General features: G+C 41.2%; 1 long non-coding RNA gene across 1 annotated transcript in view; it reads right to left on the bottom strand.

The window, feature by feature from the left end:
* LOC130544021 (uncharacterized) overlaps positions 1 to 23,463 on the bottom strand; it is a 363,074-nt gene that overhangs the window by 210,746 nt on the left and 128,865 nt on the right. The gene's annotated exons all lie outside the window — the stretch shown is intronic.

The following is a 23,463-nucleotide window of genomic DNA, read 5'->3' as shown; positions in this document are numbered from 1 at the left end:
TCTTCTTTTTGCTTAGCCAAAGCCAAGCGTTATCTTGTAGTTCAAAATTGGAGCCTTAAACCTGTAAAACATTGACACTGAAAGAAAACTCAAATGTGAAAAGGTGGCAGAAACAGAAACTGTGGGAGAAGGGGTCCATTTTCCTGGAGCCAGCTCATGATCTCCCTCGACCTCCTGTCACAGTTATCGTGGCTCCAGTCTATGTGTGCTTTCTGTCTTCTATTTCTATATCACCCTCCCATGAGGCTGGATGGACTCCTTGAGGATGGAGATCCTGCACGTTGTGTATTGAGAACTGGCACAGAAAGTCTTTGGCGTCCAGGATGGGTTTCCTCCCTGTTGTAACTATAGGGCAGTCTGGATCCCCCCTGCCTGGGCCCAAGTCTGTCTCTGGTATTTACTAGCTCCACGTTGGCTGTATACAGGCAAGTCAGTTAAGCCCTCTGTTCCTCAGTTCGCGTATCTATGGAATAGGAAGCTGTGGTGAGTAAAATCCACATAATGTGCTTAGCACAGCTCCTGGCACATGGCAGTGATTCACAAAACTGTGTTTCCAGTCCCCCCAAAACGACAGTCTCTGAAGCTCTCCACACTGTCCTTAGCACTCAGGCCATGAGGATCCTGAACTGGGGCAGTCCCAGCCGAGTTCTTCTGCCACCTGCCAAAATCAGCACCAGCGATCGAAATAAGGAGGGAGACAATGGGTCCCTTCTCAATGTTATATTCTCAGCTGTGGGTGTTGACAGCTCTTTGTGCCTCCTGGGTCTCACTGATGAACATCCTCTGTGACTCTGGCTCAGGAAACTTTGGGGCAGTGGACAGGAGGTCAGCTCTGTAATTCCATAACTGCTTGCTCACTGACTGTGTAGGGAGAAGCCACGACAGCAGCTGGGATCCTTTCCATGATGAGTAATTGCCCCGTCATACAAATCTATTTAGACCACATCCTTCTGGTGCAAACCACCAGTTGATTTAAGATGCAAACCTTTTGTAGCTCATTGCCAGAAGGATAAAATATAGAGTTTACCCAGACTTTTCTTTGCTGAAGTATTTATTGTAAATCATTACTTACTGTGAGTTGCTACCCATATATCAAGCAATTCCTACCCAGCTCCGGGTGCTGAATAAATTCTCTGTGCTTTTCTAGAAAATGTACCATTTGTCCAAGAACATAATTACTGTATACTCTTTAAAACTCCCAAGCTCATATATTCATATGGAGAAACTCAGACCCAAGGACACCCAATTAGCTGGAAACAGTCAATGTGGTTTTTAATGCAGGAACCACAAGTCTTTGGGGATGTTTAGGAACACGGATAATAAATGCTTCACCTACTATTCAGGCTTGCAGCCAGAGAGGGGAGGGGAGGATACTAATTTTCAGAAGAGCATCTCCATGCTACAAGCCTTGTGCTCAACACTTTATGTAGGCCCCTTTAACTCTCCCAGCAGCTCCAATGGGTAGGTATTATCATCTTCATCTTATAAATGAGTAAATTGAGGCTCACCATCTCGTGCCATGAAGCAGTGGAACCACAATCCATACCCAAAAGAATTCACTTTCCCAAATCTCTCTGCTGGTTCAGAGATTCCCACTAGCTGCTTCCTGGCTTCTGCCGGTCGGAGGCTTCTGTGGGTGGCTCTGTAACAGACAGGATGGCTGAGGTTCCCCATGCGCGGGGCTGCCCGTTGGACATCAAGGAGCAAAGCTGCTGTGTATGGCAAGCGTTTTCATCTCGCCACCAACAAAGATCAAGCACATGGAATCTGAATCCCCCCAGGGGCGGGAGAAGGGGTGAGGTCCTATTTTCCCCTGACCATTCTATCCGGAGTACACAGCAATATGGGCAGACAATTAGTATGAACAGATTTGAGCAAAACACCACATCTGACTGATGCTGAAAGCACACCCGTGCGGGAGCACACAAAGGGCTGGTGAAGGAGAGGGGTGATCCTATGTAGCAGGGCCTGCTTAAAAATTCTAATCCTCATAAGCTTCTGAGGAAACTGCTCTTTTCACTGGGCAGGTTTTTAATATTTATTGCTGAGGGCCATTTTAATCCTAATGAAAATAGCATATCCTCAGGAAAAGAAGCGCAGTAGCCAAAAAGAACAACTGTGGCCCTGGCATTTAATGTCCACCAGGCTGACAGAGGGTAGAGGTGACCCGGAAGTGCATCACTGAAACGCTTCAGGAAGTAGCACAGACAGGAAGGGGTTGAGCTCAAAAAGGGGTACGTGTAGACCAGTTTTGGCTGAGGTCCCCCCAGATGAAAGACCCAAGCTTGTTGGCAGAAAGCCATCAATATAGCTCATGGGCCAAGAGAGACAGAATTCATCTGCCAGGGTCTGAATCCCAGCTCTGCCATCTCTAAACCCCAGTCTCTTTGTGGAGAAAATGAAGGCGACGATGATCACAGATCTTGCTGATTTGTTAATGGAGATCCATTGAGACAGTGAATGTAAATCACCCAGCACACACTCTGGCACAGAGTTAAGTGCTGAATAAATGAGAGCTACATTATTATTACTATAATTTTTATTATTGCTGTGGCTTATCCCCAAAGTTATTGGCTTTTTTTTTTTTTTTTTTTTTTTTTTTTGCGCCCAGAAAATGAGGATGCCAGATATGAATTAAGAGCTCGCAACGAGGAGAGCCTGTTGGAAGGAGTCCGGGAAAATTAATAATGCATCCTCTATTGATAAAATCAGGATTGAAATCTGGCTTACATTGGGAAGGAAAATGAGAGCTTCACCTTTGCAGTGAGGGACAGTGGCAAATTAACTGTTTATTCAAATAGTGTTGCCACTGGCAGGTAAAATGTATTGCTTGAATCCAAGCATGTCTTCAAGTGGGATCTAAACAGAGCTGAACCTGTGTGCAAGTGTTAAGCCTGAAGTTTGCCTGCCAGGCTCACAGCTGCTATTGTCTGCCAGTTTTTTTCAGCAATGAGACCATTTTTTTAAAAGATTTTATTTATTCGACAGAGATAGAGACAGCCAGAGAGAGAGGGAACACAAGCAGGGGGAATGGGAGAGGAAGAAGCAGGCTCATAGCGGAAGAGCCTGATGTGGGGCTCGATCCCATCACGCCAGGATCACGCCCTGAGCCGAAGGCGGACGCTTAACCGCTGTGCCACCCAGGCGCCCCAACAATGAAACCATTTTTAACTACTCAGTACAACTTCTCTGTGCCTCTCCCCATCAGTAATGGTGCATCGGCAATTGGGGAAACCCTTCTGTCTTTGGGTGAATCTTACCCTTGGAGTGAGTGTGCACAATGACCCTGACCCTCTCCTTCTGGGCTCACAGACAGGGGAACTCCGCTTTCTCCCACTAAGGACTGGATTAAGAGCTTAAGAAACATCACAAAAGATTATAGTACTCCCACACGCATATGAAAGTAAAAATGAAAACAGTATCAAATTGTTAAATAAACTCATCTTTCAAAATCACATAAAGCTTAAACAGATGATGGCATTATAATTTCTCTTTCTGTGCCCTGGCTTTGCTGGTATCCTAAAATCATGCCTGGTCTGACTATGGAGAATCCAGCACCAACACTAAGATGACACAAATTATGAAGAGGAAATAGTAAAGATCCTCTTCTAGACCAAATTTTAGACATTTATTCCGGTATTGAGGAAAATACCTCTTTTTTGGTTCTTATTCTCAAAAAACACACCCAGTTAAAGGGCTCAGGAGATTGCCTTCTGGCTTTTTACACCATCTTTTGTCTGTAACATTGGCGTAGTTTCTTGACCAGTTGTGTCCCTCTGTCTTGCCTTCCTCCTCTCCTCTCCATTCTCCATGCTGTGACCACTTTCTACAGTGCAGACCCAATGATGTCACATCCTAGTTGGATTAACAGGCTCCTTGTGTCTAGACCTACCATCGTCGAACCAGGGAAGGGCTACTTTGAGGAAAGGGGCTCATGGAGCATAGGAGAGCACAGGATAAACAGGACAGATCTTCTGTAATGCCACTGGTGATAAATGTACAAGTTTACCCTTGTATTAACAAATATGAATATATTGTGGAGTACAACACACAGTTTTCCTGGCTGTTAAAGATGAAACATGGGATTCCAGAGGAATTTCACAGTTGGAGTTGTTGGCTCCTGACCCAGTACTTAAGGAGATAAGCAATCACTCTCCTAAGATTTTAAAGTGGAGAAATTAGTGGAGCACTGACCTGAAGGATGAAGTCAAGCTCCTTGGTGCAGACAAAGCTCTCTGAGATCTAGAGCCTGCTTTTTCTTCCCGGCCTCATGTTTGTTCCCATTCATGCTCTTCCTAACATCCCACACTTCCTGCCATTCGCGCACATCAGTATCTTTGCTGATGCCACCCCCTTTCGTTCTGTGTCTCTGGAATATCTTTTAGGAACTCATCTTCTTAAAAAGCTGGACAATGATGCTCTCTCTCAACCTTCCCTCCCCTCACCCAAAGAACCATGTTCGGCTGCCTCTTGAGAATGGGCTCTGAGAGGTTCGCTCAGCACTGGGCATGTGCCTGTTCACGGCCAGCGTGGGGAGGGGCATAACCATGCTGCCTTGACTAAGCATATGGTGCCCCAGCTCTTGAACATTAGGAAGCAGTGAGTGATTGAAGGCTGGATGCTATGGCCAATTGCATATGGCTCCTTCACTTATCAACTGGATGATCTTGGACTAAACTCTCTGTGCTTCAAACTGCACATCTATAAAATGGAGATTATAGCAGGCTAATAATTTGGTAAAGAAGGGCAAAGAGTCCAAATGTGTTAAATGCTTCAAAGACTATGGCCTCTAACTGAACATGAGCTATTGTCATCATTAAGCACTCCTTCTTATGCGAGGCGGTTAGCTCAAAATGCCTGGTGTCAGATGGAAAAGATCCTAGTCCCCAGTATTCTCACATGGCCTCCTCACAGCCTGGATCCTGTGGTTTACAAGTATGTTCCAGAAAATAAACTCAGCTCTCCCTACATTTTTTTTTCCCTTCCAGAAGACAGGGCATTCTGTTATATCCACACACAATTCCTACCCTCCCTTTTCCTTGGGGCATAAGTGTTGAAAGAGAAACTGAAGGATGAACATATTTCAAAGGTAGAGGTCATAAGAGAAAAGTTTAATGTTGAATTGATTAAGATTATGATATTCTAACTGAAATAAAATTTACATACCAAGATTGCTATTATTTTTGAAGTCAACCCTATACCCAACATGGGGCTCGAACTCATGACCCCAAGATCAAGAACTGCATGCTCTACCGACTGAGCCAGCCAGGTGCCCCCCAAGATTATTATTTTTAAGTCCAAAAGATATTCATGGAAGAAGAAAGAAAAAGAAGAGAGCTGACATTTGTTGTAAGTTCATGTGCCAGTCTTCAATCCTCACTCCTGTAATAATCCTGCATGAAGGGAACAGTTATCCTTGTATGGAAAAAAAAAAAAAAACTCAAGCTCTGAGATATTAGCTCACACAGGGGTTAAATCCCCTAACCATTCCGCAAATTAAAAAATTATGGCATTTGCTCCTACTGAAATTCAATATCCTTGGCTTTTTAAGACAAACAGCTATTATTTTAGTTTTAATTAATGAAGTCTGCATTCTGTGGGAAATAGACCCCTCCAGTCCCACCCCTTTCTGCATATTTGAAGAGACCTCTTTAGGAAGTGTCTTTCTCTCTTTCTCTGCAGAGTGAACCAACACAGCCTGGCTCCAGGGCAGACGAAAGGAAGGGGCTTAGGGTGCTGTGGAAAGCTGCTGAACCTCGGTGCACGGAGCCACACTGTCCACAGGTCAGCAGATGGCAGCCAGTGCCCTTTACTCACATTTGTGGAGGTCCTCAGAGGCGCCTGAGTTGCCACTCTGCTCCCCCTTTGGGCATTCCCTTCTAGTTTGCCAACTCCTGCCTGGATCTCAATCCAAAAGTGTTAAGTGAGACTTCGAACAGAGTCAAGGGCCTGGTCGTCTCTTCCTCCCAGGCATGATTTGTTAATCCGCTGTGAATGAGCCAAGATGAGAAACCCTGCAGCTGCTGCACCCACAGGTGCCCAGCTCATTCAGACATAAACCAATTGGCCATGCTCTAGTCGGGAATTTGTATGACTCAGAGCAGAGAATGAGAGCCTGCCCAAGACTCTTGCCCACGGAATTTATTGTGTTGATGGTTAATTACCTTGGCCATCCATGCTAAGTCTATCTTTCCATAGTCTTTTGCCAATGGTCACAGTTTGCTATTGCCTATTAATTTACTACTTGTCAGCAGAGGACTCATGTTCTGAGATAATGAGAAATTGCGCTGTCTTTTCCTGATGGAGAAGGTTGTCCTCCCTCCTCCTGAGGTGTCTTTTTCTACTAGAAGCAGAGTGCAGAAGCCTGCTGCAGTAGAAGAAGCTGCTCACCTGGAATCAGCCAGATCTCAGTGTTGCTCCCAGCTCTGCCACCTGCCAGCAGCATGAAACTCTGCGATCTACTTGGCCCCTCTTCACCTCAGTTTTCTACACACAGTGCCGCTGTGGAGATTAATTACAAATGAACAGGATAATAACGGAAGGCTGCCTGGCATATAGTGGGGGCTCAATTACCATGTCTTTCTTCTTCTCTTCTTGTGTTTAGATCTGATCACTTTCACCATGGGCATTAATTACTGTGCTTTATCAATCACTAAGCACGAAGTTCAAAGCTCTTTTATTAGTGGTTATGGGGATATAGCAGTAATATTTCTAGAGGGGCTTAACATCTTGTTGGGGAAAGACATAATTAGAGAGCAGGATGGTCTACCATAAAATGCTCAATTACCTAGTGCATACTCTTGGCCCAGGGTGGGAAGAAATCTGTGTGGCCTCTAGTTATCAGGTTCGGCTTTACGGAGGGAGGGTGTGGAATGAGGAATTAATGTGGCACACTGCCCTGAATGCAGTAGCAGATACTTTATAACTGTTAACTGTGTTGAAGGATTGTACATATGTAATGTTTGGAATGAATGACATTCTAGTTTACAATGTAAGCTGTTCAGAGGAAAAGTAAATGTCCGCGAATGGTTAGAGAACAAATTTTAGAAAGGGCATGGATAAAATTGTAAAAGTTGGGAATCTATTTTCAAGTAGATTAGAAAAAAATCAACACATGCATAGTGTGAGTTTCTATTTTCTAGACCTTGGGGGAAAACTGAAGTTTTAAGAGGGTGTTGAGTTTTAAAATACACTAAATAATATTAAAGGTGGTATGTAGGTATGCCAACAATCACTGGTATGCGATATGTGAATGACTGAAGTCTGGGAAACTCTGCTAGAAGTAATATGATTAGTCTGTAGATACCATTTAGACGAAAAGATAAGAACCAGAATCTTCATCTCTCTGCTGTGAGAGGCTGTGCACTTTTATGGTTCTGTAGCTCATTTTCCGCATTTATTAAACAGGGACAGTTATGATGCTACCTTATGGGGATGGTTAATATCTCTAAAGCATTCATAACACTGCCTGGCACAAGTTAAGAGTTTAATGAGAGTATGAGAAAAAAAAATCATGAGGGTTATATTGGTTTGGGGACTGTCCCTGACTGAGTGAACCAACTATGAAGGTAGCAGGTGTGGAATGGATCTCTGAGAGTACGCGTTACCCTGCCCCACACTGACACACGGTGATAGGTCACCACACTGCACGGTGGCTGCCAGGAAGAAAGTTGTGCTCTGTCATTCAAACCCTTGTGGGTTACTTAAGGTCACAAGTCCTTTTACCGTATGACCAGAGAAACCACATACTTGGGCAGCTGGGAGCATACTTCTGCCAATGTACAAAGAGCTGATGTGATTCTACAAACAACGGCATGGGTGGCTTCTCCTGTGAGGCAAGGAAGTCCCCAGTCAACCGAGCTGAATTTACACTGAATCCTTGAGCCTGCTCCAATGAGGCCCTGGGCCCTCCTGGTTCTTTCAGAGGCAGATGAAATAAGGAACCACATCCTGTCTCTGGTTCTTTATTCAGTTGATAAACATTTTATTCCCATCCCAGAAGCTTGCCGATTTGAATTGCATATGGTACATGGTTCCTATATGAAGCTATTTGGTTCTACCCAGAGGTAGATATATTTTAGTACTCACCCAGATTGCATTTCCAACTCCTGATGTATAGCCACTGGTTTTGGACTTTTAAAAATATCTTTATTTGGCAACACTTATCAAGTGAGCAGTCACTGTGACAGAAATGTTGTCAAAGATCTGAAGAAAACAATCCTCAGAGCTCTACCTCCCGCCCAGCCCTCCTGAGCACCAGACCCATATTGCCAAGGCTCCTAGACATCCCCTAATGCATATGGAGTTGTTCCCTTGAGAATTCCCAACGAACAGCAGTGTTTAAACATATCAAGAAATCCTGCAAAACAATCCTATTTAACCCAACCATGTTTGATAATGGGTTCTTTTGAATGACAGCCTTCATATTTCTGTTCCCTAGAGGACAGCATAAAAAGTGCTGCCCCAGCCTAGCCGTATCAGTCTAAAACCCTGGGTAACATAGCCTACTTCTTTGCCCTCAATCAGCGAGTCCCCAAGTCTTATTGCCTCTACCCTGGGGATGTTTCAAGAGTCCCTCCCCACCTCTTTATCCCTGCTGCCAAAGCCTTAGCTTAGGTCCTGCTTGGATCTATTTTGAATGTCCAGACTATTCTCCCTACCTTCAGCCTCTCTCTTCTATAACCCATCGTTCTGAGTTATTTTCCTAAAAATAAATCTCATCATATTACTTTTCCACTTAGAACCTCCCTTGGCTCCCCTTCACGCCCACGGAGAAGCCAAAATTATTTTCAGACACTAATTCTAGGGCAGAGAATAGCATGGTAGTTACAAGCACAGAATTTGAAATCAAATAGTCCTGGATAGACCTTGGGCAATTTATTTAGTCCTTTCAAGCTGCAGTTTTATCATCTATAGTCGTCTATAATTATAGTATAGATTTAATGGGGCTATGGTAAGGATTCAGTGAGATAATATACGTATAATGCTTAACGTAGCACCCAAAATATTGAAAATTATTATAGTTTTAGTCCTCTTTATTAATATTATACACTACCCAGAATAGCTGAGCCTTAGCTCTCCAATCTCATCATTGGACATCCTTTCCTCACAGTTACCTGTGATTCGGTCAGGACACCACCTACCCCTTCTCCAACATGGCCTGGCTTGTCTCCATGATTTTGCACTTTTCCCTCTCTACAAGGTTCTGTTCTCCCCTCCTCTGACGGATGTGTCCTCATTCCAAGAGACCTCTCTGCTGGTTAAAAGAAATAACTGTCATAAAGCCTGTGTACTTTTCTCTACAGGGAAATCTTGGAGTCTTAGTCTGTTTATTTAGAATCGGGTAGAAGTTTAAACCTACTGATTTAGCACACAAGATTATCTAGTTTCCTTGGTGAGTGGGAGAGGGAATGGTGTTCTTAGTTTATAAGGAGATCAGACTGAAAGCAGCACGGGGAAGCAAAAGCTAAGAAACAGGAATAGTGACAGATCACTTAGCATAAAGCTTGGCCTGTAGGGACCTCACAGTATTAATACCCACTTTAACAGACACTTACATAAAAGGATTGACAGGCTAGGTGCAATAATTGACATTCCTTATGAGGACTCCAAAATCATCAAAAATTAGCAATAAAAAGTGTAAATGCATTTTATTGTCAAGTGCTTATAATAGGCCAGCATTATGCTGAGTGTTTATGTTAACAGTTTTGACTCACTCTCATTGTACATAGTATTATCACCCTCCGTTCTACAAATGAGAAAAACAAGGCTTGGAGAAATTAAAAGACTCATCCTAGGTATTCAGTTGGTAAGTGGCAGAGCTCTGTTGATTCTAAGGCTAGTGATCCCAACCATTTATAATATTGCTACTTTATAAGCTTATTATGTCTGACAAATTCTGCTTAAACAGGCATGGAATAATACACAATATTTACCATTAATATGTAAAATTAAATGTATTTTGTTAAATCGTTTTACCTAGCACTGTTCACATTTTTTAAATGCCAGTGTGTTAGTGAGCTGCAGAATTCACAAGCAGGACATCTCGTATTTCCCTGCTGCTGGATAAATGGTGTTTACAACAGATGACTAGGAAAGTTAGCTCCCCAAAAGAAAAATCTAATGGCTGTGAGCATGTTTGCGTTTCACACGCCTACTGTGAAAATGAAAGTTTCGACCAGAATTTTATGTTTTATTTCATCATAGGAGGTTTTCCTTAGATCTGGAGTCAAAGGTGGGTATGTGAATTGGAATGAGTAAACTCAGTGTTCTTCTGGTCTCGGTTTTGTTTCAGAGACAGCTAAGTGTGTATAAACTTGTTTCTCTTCTGCCTTCTTGGTTCTTCTACAAAAGCAGAACCACCCCTGTGGGGGACACCGCCTGTTGCCTGCCCCTTCAAGCTTGTCCTGAGGGTATCACCTTTTAAAGCCAGCTCTTGTCTCTCTTCCCATTCAAGCCAGACCCTCCCTCTCTTGTCTAAATCTTAGCCAAGCATAGCAAGACCAGCTGGTGAGAGCCTTGTCAAAAACAATGGCCCCAGACCCCACTTAATGGAACGCTGCTTGTGGCAGTTGAAGCTTCCTGGATTGGAACAGTTGATTTTGAGTTGTGGCCCATTCTCTGACCCATACTGAAGCACTGTCTTCAGTGAGGATTAAAAGCCTTGTGAACTGGAGTAAGAAGCAGCAGAAGAAAGAGGTCATTGTGGGTCTAGAGAGAATCAATACTGTCTCTTTGAAAAAGCCTGTGTCTGTTCCCAGACTGACCATCTGGGGCCGTGTGGCTCAAAACCAGCTACAAAGAAGGAAAAGAGAATTAAATGGAGACGGGGAGAACTTTGCAAGGGCAGGTTTCCAAGGGAGCTTGTTTGGGAAGACTAAAGAGGAGCCAAAGAGGTTGTAGGGAGAAAGGATTCAAGAAAAGTAGGAAAAAACACTTAGATTCCTATATATACCTGTACTCCGTCTGCCCCTCCTTGTGCCCCTACCAAATGTTTTCCAGATGTGAATAAAGAACTATTTCTATAGCACTCACAAGTTCTCCTCGATTCTTGAATGCCTCCTTAGCGTAATTTTACAAAAGTATTTTTGTTTTCAATGAAACTGGCATTTCCAGTGGATTCCAAACTTGGAGCTTCTGTGGATGAACACAGAGTGGGGAGCAGTAAGAAGGTAGAGACATGGTGGTGTTGCTTCAGTGGCCCCCCAGCAAAGAGTGTTTCCTCTACCTGGGGATTCACGGTTTCCCTTTTCTTTGGGTGAGGGTGGTAAGTGAGTGAAGACACAGCAGCGAAAGTGGCTAGAGGAAATTAAGAGTACGGATGTGTGTTGTAGGATTCTCAGGCTAAAACAGAGTTTTCTAAGACCCATGACTTTGCTTTAGCCTTAAGATACCAATGAAACGTGCACCAGCTAATTTTTTATAATTAAAAAGACTTTTAAGAAAATAGATGCATTTCCCCAGGAGGCCCACCAGCCATAGAAGTGACACAGTTCTTGGTCCTTGAGTCTGGAATTAAGCCCAATGCTGCTGTCAGCAGTGAAATGGTGCCTAGGGAGTGTGGTATTAAAGCAGGAGTGGTGAGAGCAATAGCATTGGCCAATTCTGGCTCAGGATGGATTTGTTATGTGTCCCTAGATGAATCCTTAATAGTTACAATCCTCAGTCTTCACTAATAAATTAAAATGGCAAAACTGAATCTACTGAAAGACTTGTGTCATCATAGTAGGAAGGTAAGAAGTTAATAATTTCTTATACATGATCAGTATTTTGCTTCAGAAGGGAATTTCACGCATAAAATCTGTCCATGAGGGTATCCTATAGCTCTTCTCCCCCTTATATTCCAGAGGCCAGTGGCCTCACTGACTATGAGAGCACTCTACCTGCAAATTTCCATAGGCACCTCTGATCCTCAGACCCAGCTAAGCTCATGGTCTCCACACTTAAACCTAATCCTCCCACATTCCCAATGTAGTGTCCGTTCCTCCAGGTGAGAAGTTTCAGCTACACCCTTGACCCCTCCTCTGTCTCACTCTCCATGGTCCCATACCAATCTCATTATCTGCTTCATCCCCTCCATTGTCACTGACTCTGCTTGAGTTCATTACCTTTCATCAGAAGCCAGCAGCATCCTTTTTGTTTTCAAACTGAGTTCAAATTCATATATTAACCATTTTATTTATTTTGTATTGGGTTGTCTGTGTTTTATCATTTTTTCCCAGCTTTATTGAGATATAACTGACAAAAACGTATAAGCTTAAGGTGTACAACATAATTAACCACTTTAAGGGCAATAATTTGGTACGATCACAATACTGTGCAACTACCACTCTGCCTAGTTCCTAAATATTTTCATCACCCCAAAAGGAAATCTGTACCCATTAGCAGTTACTTTCTATTTCCTCCCATCCCCAGTCCCTGGTAACAATCAGTCTGTTTTCTATCTCTATGGATTTACCTATTCTGGATATTTTGTATAAAAGAAATCACACAACATGCCATTATTTTGTCTTTGACTTCTTTCACTTAGCATAGTATTTTCTAGGATCCTCCACATTGTAGCATGTGTCAGTTCTTCATTCCTTTTTTGTGGTTGAATAACATTACTTTGCATGTATATATCACAATTTATTTATCCATTCATCTGTGAATGGACATTCGGGTTGTTTCCACCTTTTAGCTATTGTGAATAGTGCTGCTAGGAACACAGGTGCACTTGAATTTGCTTTACAATTCTTTGAGGTATCTACAGAGGAGTGGGATTGCTCAGTCAAATGGTAATTCTAGGTTTCACTTTTGGGGAACTGCCAAACTGCTTTCTACAGCAGCTGAACCATTGTATATCCCCAGCAATTACAAGGGTTCTGATTTCTCCATATCTTCACCAACACTTGTTCTTTTCCACTTGTTTATTATAGCCATCTTAGAGGGTGTGAAGTGGTATTGATTTGCAATTCCCTAATGGCTGAGATGGAACATATTTTCATGTGCTTTTTGGCCATTTTTGTATCTTTTTTGGAAAAATGTCTATGTAAGCCCTTTGCTCTTTCTTAAATTGGATTGTTGGTCTTTTTGTTATTGAGTTATAATAGTTCTTTATATATTCTGGCTATTAGACTCTTATCAGATATGTGATTTGCAAATATCTTTTCCCATTCTGTATGTTATCTTTTCATTCTCTTGATAATGTCCTTTGATGTACAAAAACTTTAAATTTTGTTAGAATCCATTTTACCTATTTGTTGTTATTAATGCTTTTGATTGCTTAGATTTTGTCATATGTAAGAATTCGTTGTCAAATCCAACATTGTGAACATTTACCCCTATGTTTTCTTCTAAGAGTTTTACAGTTTCAGCTCTTATATTTAAGTCATTGATCCATTTTGAGTTCATTTTTTCAATGTTTTAAAAATCACCCATATTAAAGAATAATTTACATATGAAAATATTCTATTTTTAATGTACTACTTGGTGAGTTTTGACAAATGTATGCAATTATGTAACCACTATCACAACCATGATTTAGAACATTTCCTTTACCCCTCAAAAGTTCTCTAGCCTCCTTTCATAGTTAATACCCTCTCTGACCCTGGTCCCTGGCAAACATTAATTTGCTTTATGTCAATACAGTTTTGCCTTTTCTAGAATTTCATAGAAATGGATTCATATGGTATGTGGTGTTTATGTCTGGCTACTTCACTTATAATAATACTTTTTGAGATTCACCTCAGTTGTATGTATCATTCATTCCCTTTTATTTCTGAGTAGTATGCCTATTGTATATTTATACCACAATTTGTCTATCCAGTCACCAGTTGATGAACTTTTGTTTCCAATGTTTTGGCTATTATAAATGAAGCTGCTATGCACATTTCATACAAGTCTTTTTATGGACATATGTTTTTAGTTCTCTTGGAGAAATTCCCAGGAGTGGGATTGCTGAGTCATATGTATGGTAAGTGTATGTTTAACTTTACAAAAAACTATCAAACTATGTTCCAAAATAGGCATGTGATTTTCAACTCTTACTGGCAACGTATGTTTCGGATGCCGTATGTCCTCAACAACACTTGTTATTGTCAGTCTTTTTTCATTGTAGCTATTCTAGTAATGTGGATTGTTGTCTCATCTGGAGGTTTTTTGTTGTTGGTTTTTTTTACTACACTTATTTTTTAGAATATTTTTAGGTTTACTGGAAAATTACACAGCAAGTAAAGAGAGCCCCCATATGTTCCTTTCCCCAAGTCCCTTAAATTTTACAGATGGTGTGAGGTATGGGCCCAGCTTTTTTTTATTTTTTATTTTATTTTATTTTTTTTACATGTGGATATCCAGGTATTCCTGTACCATTTGCTGAAAAGAATGTTCTTTTCCCATTGAATGGTCTTAGCATCTTTGTCAAAAACAACTTGGTCATAAATGTATGGGTTTATTCTGGACTTTCAATTGTATTCCACTGGTCTATACATCCATCCTATTCCAGTCTCATGTTATTGTGATTGCTGCAGTTCTGTAGCAAGGTTTGAAATCAGGAAGTGTGAGCCTTCTAACTTTGTTCCTTTACAATATTGTTTGGCTATTCAGGGCCTCTTGTAATTCCATACGGATGTGATGATCAGCTTTTCCCTTTCTGCAGAAAGGGCCATTAGGATTTTGATAGGGATTGAACTGAATCTGTAGGTTACTTTGGATAGTATTTCCATCTTAATATTGTCTTCCAATTCATGATTATGGGATGTCTTTCCATTTATAGATTCCTCTAATTTCTTTTAGCAATGTTTTGTGTTTTCAGTGTACAGGTATCTCATCTTCTCGGTTTGATTCTTTTCTAGGTATTATATTTTTTTGCATGCAACTGTAAAAGGAATTGTTTACTCAATTTCTTTTTCAGATTGTTCACCGCTGGAATACAAAGATACAACTAATATTTGAGTATTGATCTTTTATCCTGCAACTTTGCTGAAGTCCCTACTAAGCTCCAGGAAGAGTCACTCATGTCTTTTCATATAATTCTCCCTGGATCCAACTCTACCCACTTTCCAGCATCAACCCCCATGACTTCTTTCCTCGCAGTTGATGGTCCAACCATTCCCAGCTGCTAATTATTCTTCAAGCTCACCATACTGTTTCTCAGTTCATCTTTGTGCTGGTGTTTCCTTAACCAGGATGCCTAACTCCCTCACTTCTCTAGGTGTATGACCAACAATAGCATTACTTAAAGCGTGTTAGAAAATGCAGAATTACATGCCCTATCCCAGCAACTAAGTCAGGATCTGTAACTCCAGTGATTTGGATGCAGATTAAATTTAAGAAACATGGGTCTCTTTTCTCCTTCTCTACCAGATAATTCTTCCCAACCCAGCTTAGCTATCACCTCCTCTCGGAAGACTTCACCCATGCCCCAGGTAAATTAATCAATTCCTCCCTGTGCTATTTCTTTTACATCCTTCTACCACATCTGTTTTCTTTACTAGACTATGAATTCCTTGTGTCAAGAAGTTGAATCGACTTCATTTCTATGTCCTTTGCAGGCCATCAACCTACAATAGATATTTGTTAAATTCGGTGAACAGCCATCCACACGAAGGAGACTTTTTATCATTATATTGTAAATGCAGAAATTGGAGCCCAAGGAGGTTAAAGTTGTGTTGTAGTGACAGAGTTGAAATCTGAGCCCAGATCTCTTCATTTCAATACCTAACTTCTCACCTTTAGGCCATATAGCCATTTTAAGAATTTTAGACAGTGGAGAGAGATACCGTAGCATACTGGGATTTTCTGCATGTGGGCAGCTGCCTATTCTAAAGTTAGTAACTAAGAGTAAGGGAAGTCTAGTAACTAAGAGTAAGGAAAGTAAGGCCAAAGAAATTGGTGCTGGAGAATGATGCAAGTCTTGGGAAACCAAAGAAATATTTTTTAATTTTAAGGTCCATCTGCAAAGATCAGTCTTCAAGTATGTTATCTAGTTGTTCTTCATATGTATGTCTGTATATGTACAGTGCCTGTCCTAAAAAAAAATGTACTCAAAATTTGTTGTCTAAATGAATGAGTGAATGTCTTTCTTTGCACCTGTATGAGTGTCCAAGTTCATATGTGTATATTACACATCTTAAATAGCTACATATATTTGTGACTGTGTGTGTTCTAGGCCCTTGTTCTTTCTTCCAAGTGTGGTCTGGAGGACCGGCAACACTAGCATCGCTTGGAAATTGGTGGAAGTGCAAAAACTCAGGCACCATCTCAGACATACTGAGCCAGAATCTGAATTTTTAATCAGATCCCTGGATGATTCATGTGCACATAAAAGTTTGAGAGCACTATTCTAAATCATCCCAAGTACGCCAGGATAGGCTGTCATGTCAGGTCTAAGCTAAAAACGCTGAAAAGCTGCCAGAGAGGTGCTTCAGGTACTTGCCATACGCTGGGATCATTATCTGACTCCTCTGCTCTTCACATATCTGTAGACAAAGATCTAATTTACCACTTAAAAAAGAGCACACACGTGCCACCACAAACACACAGAACATACCTGAACCTTTGTTGATACTTAATGATCTGGTTTGGACTTTAAGCCTTCCTCAGTGTACAGAAAAACTTGCCTCTTTCATTCAATAGAGCTACTTACCTGCCCCTTTCTTCCTCTGTCTGCTAGCTTTCCTCCCCACCTCCACAGCCATTCATTAGCAAGAAGATAACTTTTCTCTTCACTGGCCTCCATTCTGGCAATCCAGAAAATTATTCATTTTCTCCACTGTCCCACCCCTAAGAATTAGATGTGGGTATCTGTCTGTTTTGTTTTGTCTAAAGGTAGCTGGGGAACAACTGATATCTCTAAAGTTGCTAAATACTTCGAAGAAAATGTGCCCTTTCCTTTCCTTGAATTTGCCTTGGTAATCATGATATTGGTTGGTTGCATTGACAATATCTCCTTTCCTCATCTACTATCACCACCCGTCCCATACCCTAAGACTTTTTTAAGAGTACAGAAATTATCCTAGGGTCGCATTTTTTCTCTCTCTACCGAGTAACACATTCACCAACTCAAAGAAAAACTGGCAATTGAAGCAAGCTAAAGACAACAACTAGGGGTTATTTCTGAGCAACAGTGCACTGGAACTAATCATTTCTCTCTAAAGGTCTCTTCTTAAGGAACTGATGAAAGTGCCTCCTCTATCCTTTTGCTAAAGATGACATCAAGTGATCATGATACAGATGGCGACATAATATTATAAAGAGCATTACATGCAGTTATAAACCAGCTTAGTAAATGACTCTTCTTTGAATAGAAATATGTATTTGATGCAAGTTCAAGTTTTATTTGACAAATTGAAAAGTGCAGAAATGCCCATTCTCTTATTCTCTGCAATCAAATTAAATCTCCCTCTAAGTACCTATCTATCTATCCTGGCAGGAAATTTAAGTTATTAATAAGACTCTCCTGGGGGTTATGGAAAGGCTGTAAGAGGAAAGAGGTTGTCTTTCTCTTTAGCTCATGGCCCATGACCATCATCGGCTAAAGCAAGATCCCACTCTGGATTTACTTATTTTTCTCCTTTATCCCTATTTCAACTTACATTCTGCCACCTCTTCCAAGGTGTTCACTTAAATGTACTTAAGTGTGTCTTTAGTTGTGTGTACCTCTTTTCTCCTCAGCAAGGCCAGGAAAAGAAGACAGGAAGATAGGTGCAAGTGTGTTCTATAGAGAAGAGTTGGAATGCTATGCTGAGATACTAATCTGGACTTGATTTACTGAATCTTTCCCTTTCTCTTATGTTTCAGGCAAGTAGCTGGATCCCTGATGTTGCCTTGCTTTGGGGACTTGTGCAGGGCAGAAGGCAGCGAGTGTTTGAAGGTATCTTCTTTGTAAAGCCTAAACACAATGAGGAGACTTAGCTGAGGAGTGCCTTTGAAGATATTTAGACGCCACTGTGAATGTGTTCGTGATTTACACAAATGGATTTGAAATCTAAATCTTTCTTTTTTCATTCAACTTATCTTTTCATTAAGTTTCATTCAAGAAACTTATTTCTTATTACTGTTATTACATGTATTTATTGCTTTTGGCAAGGTCATAATACACTATCAAATGCATTTATTATACATTCTACTCATCTAATCCTTTAGTGAAGGACTCAATAAAGTTGGAGTTTCCTCCAATCTCAGTAACACACTGCAAGGAATATCCCTATACATTTTCCTTTACAGATTGGTTGAGAACTTCTCTAAGATTTATACTCAGGAGTGGGATTGCTGGATATAAAGTACATATGTATTAATTTCACAAAGAACTACTTTCCTGAATGGCTATGCTAGTTTGGCTGTGATACTGTGATTTATAATAAATATATATTTGGTCTTCCTCCATGGTTCTGGGCACCTAACTTCTAAAACCCTTGGAATTTCCTGTGTGTTGAGAGGCTGGAGGTGTCCTTTGTTATGTTAATGAGGCAACCCCAGGCACTCACATGAGGCTGGGAGCTGGCTGCCAGGAGAATCAACAGAGATTAGAGGGTTGGAACTTTCAGTCCCACCCCTGAACCCCGGGAAGTGGAGAAGAGAGGGAGGCTGAATCTATCACCAATGGCCAATGATTTAATCAATCATGACTATGAATTGAAGCCTCCATAAAAACCAAGAAGGACTGGGTTTGGAGAGCCTCTGGGTTAGTGAACACCTGGGGTGCTGGGTGAGTGGTGTACGTGGACATGGACAAGGAAGCTCTGCGCTCTTTATCCATAAACCTGCCCTTTGTATCTCCTCCATTTGTCTGTTTCTGAGTTTTATCCTTTTTTAAATAACCAGTGATTTAGTAAGAACAATGTTTCTCTGTGTTCCGTGAGCCACTCTAGCAGATTAATTGAAGCTGAGGAAGGGGTTGTGGGACTCTCTGACTCATACTCCGTTGGTGAAAAGCACAGGTGAGCTTGCCATGGGCCAGAAGTGGGGCCAGGTGGTGGTGGTGGTGGGGTTGTCTCACAGGACTGACACCTTCACCTGAGGGATCTGATACTGTTTTGTGATAAACAGTGGGTTAAATGGTAGGACACCCATCTGGTGTCAGAGCATTATTTGTTTGGAGGTCTGGGGGTGCCCCTCCCCCCATGAATCAGAATTAGGTGCAGAACCAAAATATTCAACTCCCTGTCAATTGTGTGCGAAGATTCCTTTACCCATATCCTCACCAACACATGGCATTATGCAGTTCTCTAATTTTTTTCCCAAACTGACAAGGATAATGCATTTCTAGGACTACTAGTGGGCTGGAACACTGCTTTATAAACCAGTCATTTAAGTTTTCCATTTTCAATTGCTTTGCCATTTTCCTTTTGAGTGTCCTGTATTTTATTGTTGGTTGTAGGCACTCCTCACACAGTCCAGATCCCTCTTTTGTTTTGTGTTGAAAATAACTTCTCCTATTGGTCCCCATTTGTTAACTGAGAATATTATGTTCTCTAGTGACAGAAAAGAAACCGTATACTTACAGCGTAAAGGTAAGTCTAAAATCACAGTGATGAGGACCACTTCTGGAGTGGATAGGAAAACTTCTATCATCATGTTTCAGTTAGTTATTAAACATTTCAGTCCAATGATTATTCTCCAGATACTAAAAGCTCCTTCAAATTCATATATTTGGGACTTGCCTGGTCTAGTAACAAACACCTGGATTGAGGGTTTGTGGCAAAGGAACTTATCTTGCTGTAATCATCCACCATCCATGTACTGTGGACAAGTCACTTAATCTTTTTAGTCTTCAGTTTGCTCATTTAATTAAATGAGCTGCTCGACCTGTCATTTTGCAAATGAATATCAGGAGGACAAAAATGGAAATAAATCATGGAGATATGCTTTATAAACTGTAAAACACTATATACGTATGAGGAGTTATGACTGCTATTAACCATCATAATTATTAAAAGAAGCATTGCTGGGGAGGGCAAATAGCATCACACACTTGCCTTTCTATACATGCCCTCTAGCTTTTCCTGCACTTTGAAGGCAGCCGGAGCACCCTTGCATTTGTAATCATCTAGGCTACAGAAATGACTTTACACTTCTGGCTATTGATAGGACTACGTGCTTCTCAGAGCATCACCACACATCTCAATGCATCAGCTTTTTGATTAAAGGATGAATTACCTATTTTCATGCAGAAAATTTAAAAAAGAAATCTCCAAACTTAAAAAAATCCCTGCCAAAATTCATAATTTGCATATCCTCTATGATTTATTTATTTATTTATTTATTTATTTATTTATTTATACCAAGGACCACATCAAACATCTAGAAGCATGTGACATAATGATTAGGACCTCAGACTGCAGAATGTCCAAGTACAAATCCTGTCGGGCAATCATTTGCTGTGTGATCTTGGGGAAGTTACTTTGCCTGTTTCCCAGTCTCCTCATACGTAGAGATGACAACAATGATACCTCAGAGGGTTTGAGTGCTGAATGTATTAGTTATCACGGCTAAGCACTCAATAAAAGTTTGCTGTTCTTATCATCATTTAGATTTGATGAAATTAAAGCTACTCCTCTTGAGATTCCATAGAAATAAAATTAATGTTCTGATCTAGGGGTTACACTTGTTTTAAAAGTTAAGGAAGGGCACCTGGGTGGTTCAGTCGGTTAAGCGTCTGACTTCGGCTCAGGTTATGATTTCAGGGTCCTGGGATCGAGCCCCGAGTCAGGCTCTGTGCTCAGCAGGGATCTGCTTGTCCTTCTGCCCCTCCCCCTGCTCATGCTTTTCTGCTCTCTCTCTCAAATAAATCTTAAAAAAAAAAAAAAGTTAGGAAGAGATGCATATACTAATCACAGAAAAAGGGAGCATTTTCTAAATAACCACTTGATGTGAAGCTTCATCCTCACCATCTCACCATCTCACCATCTCAGTGTTGGGCCTTGCCTTTAGGACTATGGGGCCCAAGAAAGTGGAAAAGTGCTGGTGAGATCCTAGTTTCTCTTCCCCTCTCAGTTTTCTCACTATGGCAAGAATGAACCAAAACATAGCTCAGAATCTAGGGAGGCATGGGAACTCAGGGAGCAGCAGGTCAAATTCAGAGTTTGAAACTGGGAATGAGACCTAAGGGTAGACTGGAACCCAGGGCAGGGATCCACGGAGGATTCGTTTCCCTGGATTGGCTGGGAAGAGGCCAGAAAATCCAAGGAGGGGGCTGAAAAAGTCTGAGGATGAGTGGAAACAGGGCTGCATACTGGTAACTGAAGTCTGAAGAAACGTTGACTCTTAGCACCATAAGATGCAGAGCTTCCCCAGGAATGGAAGGTGGGAGATAGAAGACCCAGCCTGGCAATCAAAACAAAACAAGCTACTCTTCAAGATCATGAGGTCAGAGCAAAGCAGAGGGTCAAGAAACCAGTAAGCTAGATTAGCCAGGGACAGGTACCCAGTAAATTCAACGACTCATGTGGGGCAGTGTGTAGAACCCAAGTAGACAGCCTAGAATGTCAACAAAAAGGACCTGATGACAATGACCAATCTGTCTTGTACTTCTGCTCCTAGGTTAAGTACTAAACGTAAGGTCTCAAGAAGAGAGGACAGCAGGTAAAATACCAGTGTTATTTTACCTCACCTTAGCCCTGTGAGGGTAAGAGTACAGATGAACACAACTAGGGATAATCAGTGGCAAGGGCCAGACTGAACTGTATTAGATGTTACCTGCCTTCTCTGAGGATCTATATATGCAAATATGAAATGAAAATAAATACTTGGTGCAACAATACACCATGAAAAGATTATAACATAGACTATCTAAATTAAAGAAATACAGCTAATTATAAGTGTTTCATTATCTTTTAAAGGAAATAAAGGGGGGGGGGTGCCTGAGTAACTCAGTCAGTTGAGCATCTGACTCTTGATTTGGGTTCAGGTCATGATCTTGGGGTCGTGAGATTAAGCCCCAGGATAGGCTCCACACTCAGCAGGGAGTCTGCTTGAGATGCTCTCTCTCCCTCTGCCCCTCCCTTCCACTCTCTCTCTCTAAATAAATGAAATCTTTAAAAAAATAAATATATAAAGGAAATAAAGGAAAATCTTTTATGTTTCCAGGTCTTTCTCAGTAGTTCATTTACTGGAATAGCTTGGGTCATGCCCAAGTCCCTTTCTCTTTTGATCCATTGTCTTCTCCTGATCTGTTTCAGTTGCTCTCTTTACCATACTGCATAATGTCGTCTTTTGAAGTTTTACTGTCTTTGTTGCTATTCAAGTAGCGAAAGCCTACGTGACCCACTGCAATTAGCCACCTGTCCAGTCTTCGTTATGACTGCAATTGCTGATCCTATCACACTTTCTTATATGTTCATTACATCTATCTTACTTTTTTTATTTTCACAAGTATTTATTATTGTGATTTCTTTCAGGCTAGGGCGCAGGGGTCTAAGACCCTTTTATCCAGAATTGTACTGCAATCAGCAAAGAACAGAATATTGGAAGCAATGAATGTGCCCTTAAAGGAGGACAGCGTTAAAGCCAGGATAAGCCATCAAAAACCAGGTCTCCAACCCAAGTGAGCTGAGTGAAGAATTTGACCAGGTTTTGAGATACAGCAATCATAGCAACCGATGTGTGACTTGATGATGAAAATAACAAAAAATGGATCATTTCTTTTGGTTGCCAGGTAGTTTCTATTCTTGTACTAAATCCTATGAAGTAGACATTTTTATGTTCCTGTACAGATGAGGAAATGGAGGTCCAAAGAGGTTCCATGACTTAATTAAGTTGTAAGAGGGCTAGGATTCAAACTCTGGTCCAACTGATTCCAAAGCTCATCATCTCTCATCAATTCTATATTGGCCTGGATGGCCAAGAGGTATAGAGAAGGAGACATACACAGAAGAATTCATGCAGCAGAGTTCAGGCACACTTGAAGGATTTTTTTTTTTTTTTTTTTTTTGGAGATTGTACACTTCCTTCATTGAAAGGTATATTTTAAGAGGAAAAATCAGAATGTACAACCAAGATGTCCAGGGAGTGTTAAAAGTAAGTCTCCATTGGAAGCAGGCTAGGAGCCAAGAAGTAAGGGAACCCAAAAGAGCTACGCTAGGCTCTTAAGACTAGGGGCTAAATATCAAAGATCTTTAAATCAGACCATTTGTGCCCCTTTGGCCTAAACCAATCATGATAATCCTGTTTCTCCTTGCCTGGAATGGGTAATTCTATGATCCTCCCTTAGGAACGAATATGTGACCTAGTTTGGGCCAATGAAAACGTAAGGGAAATCTGCTGTATTGGGAGGACTTCTGGAAAGATTTTTCTGCCTGATACAAAGAAAGAAAATTCTGAAAAATCCTTCACCCCTCCCTTTCTGCTTGGGACACAGTCATATAAATAAATACGTGACATCTGGCCCCGGCAGCCATCTTGTGCCCATAAAGGAACCACAGAGGGGTAACTATGAAATAACAATATTTAAACTTTGTATAGCCTTTGTCTATGGTTGATAGTTTG

Source organism: Ursus arctos, unplaced genomic scaffold (assembly GCF_023065955.2).
Source record: "Ursus arctos isolate Adak ecotype North America unplaced genomic scaffold, UrsArc2.0 scaffold_18, whole genome shotgun sequence".
Taxonomy (NCBI): domain Eukaryota; kingdom Metazoa; phylum Chordata; class Mammalia; order Carnivora; family Ursidae; genus Ursus; species Ursus arctos.
The sequence above is the reverse complement of the archived record's forward strand: the minus strand, read 5'-3'. Positions and strand labels throughout refer to the sequence as shown.